This window comes from Notamacropus eugenii, chromosome 4 (genome assembly GCF_028372415.1).
Source record: "Notamacropus eugenii isolate mMacEug1 chromosome 4, mMacEug1.pri_v2, whole genome shotgun sequence".
NCBI classification, from domain to species: Eukaryota; Metazoa; Chordata; class Mammalia; order Diprotodontia; family Macropodidae; genus Notamacropus; species Notamacropus eugenii.
In genome coordinates this window covers 58,333,540-58,344,528 of record NC_092875.1, presented here as the reverse complement: position 1 = coordinate 58,344,528, position 10,989 = coordinate 58,333,540, and the positions used below count along the sequence as shown (strand labels likewise).

At 39.5% G+C, this 10,989-nt stretch overlaps 1 pseudogene; it reads right to left on the bottom strand.

The window, feature by feature from the left end:
• Nucleotides 1–768: 768 nt before the first annotated feature.
• On the bottom strand, nucleotides 769–1,464 carry LOC140502210 (olfactory receptor 1G1-like; annotated as a pseudogene).
• Between the last annotated feature and the right edge of the window lie 9,525 nt (nucleotides 1,465–10,989).

Sequence of the window (10,989 nt, the reverse complement as noted above, 5' to 3'; positions counted from 1 at the left end):
TAAGATAATACAAGAAACTAAAGCCATGACACAAACCAAATTTAGAACATGGATCCCAGGTTACAAAATGGAGTCCAAAAAATATAAAAGAAACACCCAGCCATGCATATTTCTATCAACCTGCTCCTGCAGTCTTCTTACTTGGAATGTCCTTCAACTTCTCTGGTCTCAGCTACTAATGGGTAAAGTTCTCCTGGAAACTAGAAAAGAAGTTTATGTCTCAAACTTGATGTTACAGACTTGAGCAGTATGTTACATGCAAGCTTCAAGCAAACAGTGTCAGGCAATTAAAAATAAAATATGGGGTAGAAATTTTCTTAGCACAATGGCAGCAAGAAGCCAGAGTAAGAAATTCCTATTATTTACTCTTCAAATTATTTTTTTTGGAAGCGGTCTTATTCCTACAGATAGCATTTCTAACATTATATTGATTAGTCATGGTGATAATGGACATCCTTGTATTATCCTTGATAAATTTCTAACTTATCCCCATTACAGATAATGCTTATTCTTGGTTTTAGATATATATTAATTATTATTTTAACAAAAGCTCCATTTATTCTTATACTTTCTAGTGTTTTTATGCATTTATTGATGTAAAAATGTTATTTTTATCAATAATATTGTTAATGATTTCATAGGCTTCCTAATATTGAACTATCCCTGCATTCTTGGTATCAATCAAGCCTGCCTATAGAGGATGTCTCAAAGAGAGACCTGGCTTCCTGATGAGGAGCTTCCTCAGGGTTCCTTTCATATTGTTATTCCTTAGGCTGTAGATAAAAGGTACGGCATTGGGGTGACCACAGTGTACATCACAGATGCTACTGTGTCCTGTTGGACTGTGTGGGTGGATGTGGGGCTAAAGTACACTCCAATAATTTTACAAAGATTGATTGTAGAACAGAGAGACCATAGTGAGGTGGAAGCCACAGGTGGAGAAAGCTTTCTAATTTCCCCATAGTAGATGGGATCTTTAACACAGTGTTAGGAGATAAGCATGGCCATAAAGAGAATAGTAATTGTTATTACTGCCATTGTGTTGACCATCAGGTCATTGATGAAGGTGTCTTAGCATGCCAACTTCAGCCCTGGACTGTGGTCACAGAACAACCAGGGATTTCACTGTGGCCACAGAATGAAAGATGGGTCAGTAGGCCAGTGTGTATCAGAGCAATATCACAGGCCCAAACCTAGGACACTAGTATCAGAAGGGCACAGAACTTTGGGGTCATGATCAAGGAATAATGTAGTAGGGCACAGATAGCCACATAGCAGTCATAGGTCAAGGCACTGAGAAGGATACAATCTATCCCCCATCAACCAAATGAAGAATACTTGTGTTAGGCACCCAGCATGAGGGATGGCTTTTTTTTTAGATATGTGATTTGCCAGCATCTTGGGGATGATAGTGCATATGAAGCAGATGTTGACCAGTGATAAGGTGGAAAGGAAGAAGTACATGGGATTATGGAGACATGAACTGGTCCTAATGACCATAATGATGAGCAGATTCCCTGGACCTGAGATCAGGTACATAAGAAGAAGAAAGGGGAACAGGGGTGACTCTTGCTCAGGCTGATCTGAAAGTCCCAGGAGGATGAACCCATAGACTCCAGAACTGACCCTTACCTATTTTTTCTCAGTAGAGTATAAGTTCCCAGAGGGCAGGTATTATTTAATTTTTGTCATATCCTCAGTCTTGTAAAGTGGCTGGCACATAAAAGAGTAATTTAATAAAGGCTTTTCATTGGATTGATTGACTCCTGACAGTGGATCCGTATTCACCTCAATTGAATTTCAATCTCAAAAGAATTCTCAGGCAGGAATAGTGTTGCATTTGAGGACAGAGGACCTAATTTTGAATTTGTTTTGATCACTACATCCCTGTGTAAACTTGGTCAAGTTATTTATCCCTTCTGCTCCTCATTTTGTTTTTCTAGAAAACAAGATTGAACCAAAGCACTTCTACTATCTCTTCAAGCACCAAATCTATTATCCTATGAGCTCTTGTCTTCTTCCTTCTTCACCTCAAGCAAACAGTCAGTTCCACTGACTGATAACTGAAGTAAGACTCTTCCCTCCAAAATGCTTTGCTCTGAAGATTATGCTATGTTCTTTTAGTTCTGTCTTCTAGGATAAGGTAGAATAAGCCTGAACTCTTTCTTTGTGACAAACCTTCAAAACCCTAGAAGCCAGGTAACATGCACCTCATTGGTCTTTTCTTCTTCAGTCTACACATGCCCACTTTTTTTCTTTTCATCTTTATGTGGTGAGAGCAATATTTTAAACACTTCTTCCAATGAAATTAGTCATTTTTTCCTTAAAAGTTATACAAAGCATCCTTGAAATATGATTGGTTCAGGATACTAAAGATTCAGGCGACGGACATTGCATTCTGGTACTGTGAATGTAAAAAATGTCATGAGGAGCTCTAGGTGCTCACTAAGTTTTAGTTGGTGAACAAGGGGCAACTCAGGCAACTCAGGTTAGATGAATATACTTGGGGTGAAATCCATAGTTATTCTTGTTGAATATCTTTCAAATGTTATTACTAATCAAATCTCTTTTTCTTAATTATTCACTGTCCTACAGGTATCTAATTTTGGTCTATTATCAAATATCTATAGGCAAGGCACTGCCCTGAGTCAGGCCCTATTTCAAACATACTGTATGGTCTGATTTCTAGCTTTCTTTCAATTCTTTTGGGCCTCTTCGGAGTGTGCTCAAATGTGAAAATGTCCTCTCCACTGCCACTGATTTTGTGAATAAAAATGATATCACTAGAAGAAACTCAATAAGCATTGCTGTGGATATAAAGGTCCTTGAAAGGAAGTTGTGACTTTAGTGGCATTTGGTTTGGTAAGTGAGGTGACGAGATCCCTGGACTAGAAATCAGGAAGAATTGAATTTGAATCCTGCCTCAGACACTGCCTGGTTGTATGACCCAAGGCAAGTCATTTATTCTTTTCTGTTCTTTAGCTTCCTCATGTGTAAAATGGACATAATAATAGCACCTACTTCACAGGGTTGTAATAAGGATCAGATTAATTATCATATGTAAGGCCCTTTATAAACCTTAAAGTGCTGCTTAAGTGTTGTTGTTCTTCCTTCTTTTTCTTGTGCTCTTTCTTTTTTTTCTCCTCCTCCTCCTCCTTCTTCTTCCTGTTCTTTTTCTCCCTCTTCTTCTTCTCTTTTGAGAGATATAGGCAGTAAAGAGCTCACCTTGGAATCACCAAGACCAGTACACAAATCTGCTCTTGATACTTACTAAGAATGTAATTCTAGAGAAACCATTCAAATTTCAGCCCTCTAGGCAATTCTCTAAAATTCTAAGTATCAGAAGGCGCTGACCTGCTTTGGTAGAGGTACTAACATCTAGAAGGTTTTCTTGTTTAGTCATTTTTTAGTAGTTTCTGACTCTTCATAAACCCTTTTTGGGAATTTTTGGGCCTAGGTACTGGGGTGATTTGACATTTTCTTTATCAGCTAATTTTACAGATGAGGAAACTGAGGTAAATAGGGGAGAAGTGACTTGCCCATATGGCTATTTTGTATCTGAGGCTAAATTTGAACTCACGAAGAGGAATCTACCTGACTTCAGGCCTGGCACTCTCTCCATGTATTGTATCATAGCTGCCTAACAGGAGTTTTAATGTTCATCAAGTAATAGTGCATGTCCCTATTACTTTGTCTGTTCACTTAAGGTGAGTCAGTAGAGGAAAAGGAGGTATTAGGCTGTGAATAGTGAGGCATGTCCTGTTCACAAGGACTCACAGTCTAGTTGGGGAGATAATCTGCAAACAACTAATCACAAACTAGTGAAATATAGGATGAATTGGAATTAAGCGAAAGAGAATGTTGTAGCATGGATGGGGATCTACAAAGGCTTCTTCCAGAAAGTCTGATTTTAGACAGGACTTGAAAGAAGTCAGGAAGGAGAAATGAAGAGGCAGAGAAATTGAAGCATGAGAGATAGTCACTGCAGAGTGTTGACATCTGGAAATGGTATGTGTTGTGGGAGAAACAACAAGGAGCCCAGTGTGATTGGAACATATGCAGGAACTAGCAACTGGATGGGATGAGAGAAGAGTAAGACAGCAGAAGATTTGAAAGGCAGGAAGAAAGCTAGGAAGGTTGAATGCCAAGCACAGAATATTATATTTGGTTCTGGAGATGACAGGAGCCACTGGAGTTTACTGAAGTATGGGATGGTGGGGAAACATGTCATCATCAGATCTTCACTTTAGTAAGATCAAGTTAACTTAGAAATTGAGGTAAGTGGAAGATGGACTGAAGTGGCACAAGTTTCTGAGACTTCCATTCTCAACATTACTTTGTATGAGATTTTCCCCTTGAAATGAAGAGAAACTGATACTGCAGATGCACTGACCTGCTTTTCTGTTTAGTTCCTGAGGAATTCAGTCTGGTGCCTTTCCTATTCTCCTTTTCACAGGAGCCTTCTCCTATTTGTGGGTCCTTCCGGGAGAAAGGGGACTTTAGTTGACATAGTGTGTGTGAGAGCAGGCATCTGTTCTGTCCTCTAGGACACTTATAGGGGGTTGTTGTCAGCGGTTTTACAAGGACTCCCTGGATTCTGGGGCATAATTCCCTGAGCTCAACATTGGAAACACAAGATAATTGTCCATTCTTCACTTTAACCCCTTTGGACAAAGCACACTTTTGGACAGTATTTGGCCTAAGTTTTTCAATTTATTTTTCACAAAAAAGTGCTTCCAGGAATGTGGAAAGCAAAGTGTGTTTCTGCTTGTTCTTCAAGTGAAAGATCTTACAAATTGAGGCATACAACATCATAGTCAGTAGGTGTCTTAAAACATAGGACAGAAGACATGAGCACTGAGAGGAATCTTCCCACATAGAATACATACTTTCCTGGTGAAGGGGTACAAGCCCAAGCCAAGACCTTTTCCCCTTGGATCAGAAGGACTTTTGTCACATTTATCTGCAAGGCCCCAGAAAGTCTGGCCTTGGATGGAGGACTCCTTGGATTTCCCTTCCATCTCTCTCAGGCAGGATACCCTTTATCTTCTATTTAGCATTCTTTGGCTATCTCTGTCTCTCCCTTTGTTCCTTTAACTAGTCATTCCCATACCACCGCTATCAAGATCTCTCAATTGCCCCACCTGCTTCTGACCCAAGTTCTCCATTGTCTGATAACTCTCAATTATATCTCCTGTTTGCCTCTAGTGTTTCCAACCCTTGAGGAGTCACCCTAGTCCCACTGAGGTCTTCCTTGGACTTCTCCTCAAGACCCTCCCTAAACCCCTCCTCTCATCACCCTAGACTACCAGACTACCCTCAGATGCCTCCTATAGTTTTTCTTGTATTTAAGTTCTGTCTCACCTCCATGAAGGCGCTCAGATGGGATCAAGCACAGATTCTGTCTAGCTGAGATTCTATCTGGCCCACTTTGCAATACAAGTGCTACAAATGCTTAGGCTCCTTAAGAGTCAACCCAGTAAGGCAAATCTTTAATAAACTTTGTTTTCTTTGGCTTTAAGAAGGCTTTAGTTGAATTCATTCAAGCAAGACATGGCATGTCAGTATTTCGGGGTCCTGAGAACCCCTAAACCTTGTCACTGATGTCCAATGTTGTCATATGACACATTATGACAGTATTATATATCTGGAGCCAGAAAGAGCTTTATCAGGCATCTAGCCCCAAGCTTCCATTTTATACATGAGGAAACAGGATCAGACAGATTAAGAGATTTCCCCAATCTCACACAGTTAAGTAATAATAGAGGTAAAATTGAAACCCACATCCTCTGACCCCAAATCCAGTGCTCTTAGAATTCCTATTAGAGTCCAAAGAAAATGATGATACCACCAGTGAATGTCCTTCCCCCATAGCCCTATACAACTTCAGTCACATGGGTGTTTGGGGCTTGCTGTAGCATTAACAGCAGCTACACTCTAGCAAACCATCATGGCAGATGGGCTAAACCAATTTGAGTGGAACCAACAAGCCTCAAACTTGTTGGTGAGTTAGATGTATGTCTATCCCAAGCATGTGAAGGCTTCCCTTGGTGAAATGGGAACATGAGAACAATTTGTTCCAAAGGCAATGCAGGCATATGAAGCAGGCACTGAGGAGTGTTTAGATACTGAAGACTCCAAAATCGTTCACTAAATCCTGCACCATCAGCAGTCATCTTGATTTTTGTCTTGTCACTTTACTTGAATGACTCTGGAGGAGAGACTGAGGCTGGCAAGTGTGTATCTTTTCCTCACTTAAATCCAATTCATGTAGGAGTCCAGATATCACCCTTAATGATATTGGTCTTCTTTAAAATTGAAGGACAAACCACAACAATATTCCTTGACATTTTACAAGGAAGTCTCCGTCCATTTCCATTTTGCTTCATGATGACTTAAAAGTGTCAAGTACCCTTTCCTCCAAAATCTAGATCACATCCCTTCTGCCTTTGTATGTAACACCTCACATGGATATCATGACAAACAATGACAATAATAAACATTTATATCCCGAGTACCATGGACAACACACTTGGTAAAATGTAATATTTGAGCCTCACAATAGCCCTAGGAGGTAGGTGTCATTATTATCTTTTTCTTGCAGTTGGGGAAACTGAGACAAACAGAGCTTTAAGTGACTTGGCAAGGACATAAAGTGTATCTCTTAAAGCGTCTGAGGATCAAGATGAACTCAAGTTTTTCTCTTGAAAAGCCCTCTTCACTGAGCTATCTATCTGCCTATAGCAGAGGAGCACTATCATTTCTCTCTCAGTTTCTCCCAATTCCTCAGATTCCAGTGTGGTCACTGGGTAAAAAGTGGCATTCTTTGAACTTGATGCTGCCTTGCAAAAGTTCTGGGAAAATAAGGGGAAAGCCTGTCAACAGTCCCCATAGCTCATGCATCACTACTAAAAGGGAAGTGAGAGATTTGTAGTCCCTGAAATGCATAGAATTTCATTATTGGAGGGCACTTGATTATCAAGAGCATAGATTTTTGGAGTTGGAAGGCACTGTAGTCCCTACAATCATACAGAATGAAGAGAGTCTTATTCATGTAAAATGAGGGTTTAAAGACAACTTTTGCTGTTGTTCAGTCGTGTCTAATTTGTCGTGACCCCATTTGGGGTTTTCTTGGCCAAAATTCTAGAGTAGTCTGTCATTTCTTTCTCAAGTTCCTTTTACAGATGCAGAACTGAGGCAAACAGGGTGAAGTGACTTGCTGAGGATCACATAGCTAGTAAGTGTCTGAGGTCAGATTTGAACTTGTGAAGATGAGTCTTCCAGATTCCAAGGCCAGTGCTTTATCCACTGAACTTCCTAGCTGTTCCAATGGAAGATAATCCAAAATATCTAACCTGCAAGAATCACTAGAACAAAGACACAAAGTTAGAACATATATCATAAAATGTCAGAAGAAAAAAACCCCAGAGATAATTTGAACTGAACTGCTTGGTTCAAATGCCCCCTGAAAAACAGGCAACTTCTGCTTACAAAAGCCTCCTGCTCCACAAGGAGCCACGTTCAATCCTAGGTGACCTGAAGCCAAAACAGGGGGTCAGGCTTCTTTCTCTCCGGTTCTGTGCTCTTTCCCCAGAGAAATTCCTGGATAATCTAAAAAACAAACTTAGCCAAGGCTCCTATCTGGCATTTTGCCACATGTGAGCAAAAAAGCACTTTTTGAAAAGCTATTCAATGTATAATATTGGTATTTAATGGAGGATGGTGTTTTCTTCCCCAACACAAATCTCTGAAAAACCTAATCACTTAAGCATGAGACCATTGTAAGAACAAATGGGAAAATACAAAACCTATTAGATGGCTCATTTCATTCATTCTACCCTCCATAAATAGGAATGTGAATGTTATGGTACTTCTGAATGCTTATTTTTCATTTACCTCTGATCTGCACTGTCCAAGGTACTTAGAAGATCCAGATGTCATGGTCACCTTAGGGCATGACTTTTTTTATGTACTTCAGTTATGGGATGATTGTGCTGCTTGTGATATTTACCTCTGAGAAGTGTACTGTTTAAGAAGCATTCGTCCTCTGGGTAGCTAGTACATGACTCAGACACTCTGTAATTCAAAAAGATAGCCAGATAGAACAGAGGACATCATGTTGGATATGAAATCAAGAACTGAGTTTGAATGTCACCTCAGACCCTTTCTAACTATGTGACCATGGAAAAGTCACTTTGCTTTTCTCTGCCTCACTTTCCTCATCTATAATATTAGGACAATGATGGCATCACAGGGCTGTTATGAGGGTCAAATGAAATAACTTATGTAAAGGACTTTGCAAGTTTTAGGCACTATTATATGTATTAGATAACATTCTTTCCATCTTTCTCCCTTCCTCTCCTCTCCCTGTATCACTCCCTTTCTCCCCCTTGCTTTCTTTGTTTCTCTCTCTGCTTCTCTGTCTCTGTTTTCTATTTCTATCCTTGTGTCTGTTTCTCTCCTATTTCTACCTGCTGACTCTTCAATCTGTCTGTTTCTGCTGCTGGTGACTCCGCAACCCCACTGTCAGCTGCTAAGATACAACTTAATTGCCTAGGAAGGGCACAATGCCACCTGCTTTTCTGTAGTCCATCAGTTCTTGTGCCAAAGTAGTTCTATTATGAGCATAAGATTATTAGGGGGGATATGAGTTCTTAACTTGCATCAGGTACAGTGATGTGCAGCTGCTTACCAAGTCTCTTGATAGCTCAGAGACATATTTTTTTTGCAGCATATATGGTAGGAAGAACAAGCCTGAGTGTCATGAATCACCCTTTTATGATCACCACTGAGTTCCAGCTTAGAAGCTTTTCATTATAAAATACTAACACTAGAGTCATCAAGGATGCCAGAAAGCACTCAGAGTGTACTCTATATTGGAAACATGTGTGTGTGTGTGTGTGTGTGTGTGTGTGTGTGTGTGTGTACATATTTGCTTGTGTGTTAGAAGATCCTTCTGTCACATGAACCTGGTAGCAGATCAATCTGAAGCTTTTGTGAATTTTACTAGGTTGCATACTGACCAGTCTCCACAAGGGGGAGGGGTTGGGCTATGGGGGATCTTGTCACACTTTTATTTCTCATCATTGCCACTGGGCAGGGAGAAAGTAAGAAATTCCTGCTATGCCCTGTCAGAACTTCAAGCAGACAAAACTTTGATGAAAGGATTAAAAAAGGGGGTACAAATGTTTCCACAAATCATCCTATAGACTAAAGTGAAATTCCTTGTTGAGATTCTGTGCCCCCCTACCTCACAATCTTCAATTACATTTGAGACAACCCAAGCACTGGGTACCAATGAGTTGCTTGGGTCAACCTAGCAAAGCATATATTCTTCAGGAAGGAGACATAGTATATATCCACTTTCATAGTGAGTGATGCCTAATCCAACAAAGCATGGGCTCCCAAAGGGACCATTCCTATTACATTTAGAATACAAAATTGTTGACTGGGGCCAAATTCCTTGCCCAACCCTCAATTACTCTCACCATTCCCTTCTTTCTCTACTACTTAAGTGCTGCTGAATGTTACTGGAGATAACTACCAGCCTACTGCAGATGAGTCATAACAATACGTAGGACTATTATGATAACCACCATCATTTTGGTCGTCTGATTTTAATTTCTCCCATGTCCAATCTATTGTCCACATGCCTGACAAAGTGATCATCTCAAAACCCAGATCTTATTATATGGCTCTTTTGTTCAATAATCTCTAGTGGATTCCTATTCCTTTTAGGAAAAAATACATTTGGCTTTTAAAGCCCTTCACAGCCTGACTCCAATCTCCCTTTCTAGCCTTACTGTATCTGATTCCCTTTCAGTCACTCTTCAATACACCCGAAGTGACATTTTTGCTTTTCCTCACATATCACCCACCACCTCCTGTCTCTATCTCTTTGCACAGATTATCCCTCAGTCATTGAATGGACCAAATTATTATCTAGAATGACTGAGCTATTTGTGTACCTTTCTTTCCATAACAAGTCCAACACTGACTATTCACATTTTTGTAATAATTTCCAATTTGCTGGGTGTGAGACAAAGCTTTAGATTTGTACTGATTTTCATTTTATTTCTCATTTGTGACAAACAGCAATCTTTTATATATTGCTGTCTTTTTTCTGTGTGTTTAAACAACTGTTTGTTTAGAGATTCCCTCATTGATGGGAAACTACTTTCTTTTCAGATCATTGCTACCACAGAAGGGCAGTATAGATATTTTGTTGTATATGAAGTTTTTCTACATTTAGTGTGACTTCCTTAAGGTATTTGCTCAGCTCTGGAAACCATAGATTAAAGATATTTTAGTTCCTTTTTTTTTGCATGATTTCACATTGCTTTTCAGAATGCTTAAACTAATTTATTGTTTTAATAATTAGTTATCAGTGAACCTTTATTTTTACTATTATTTTTACAATTTTTAAAAATTTATTTTCTTTGATATTTTGGAAGTTTTGTACCTCTGAAGAGAATTTGTTATTATTTTGTCTAGGTCTAGCACTTGAGTGGTGCATTGGTTAGAATCATATGCCTGAAGCCAGGAAGACATGAGATCAAGTCTGACCTCAGACACTTACTAATTATGTGATACTGGGCAAATCACTTAATCTTTGTTTGCCTTTATTTGTTGGAGAAGAAAATAGCAAACCACTCCAGTATCTTCACCAAGAAAAGCCCAAATGTCATCACAAAGGGTCAGGACTGACAGAAACAACTAAACAACAGCATAAAGTACCACCTGCATAGTTGCTCTTTTATTTTATAGACAAGGAAACTGAAGACTAGGTTAACTCAGGGCTACACAGCCAGGAAATGGTAGAAGTAGAACGTGCATTCTGACATGGTTTCATGTTCTATCCATCACATTGCCCTGTTTTGTTGGCAGGTTAGGGTGAACAGTCAGAATCATACACTAGAGAAGATTCATTGAGAAATTTTTGTTACAGCAGTGAAAATTGCACTGTGAGAAAGCCCGGTAGGATATGTC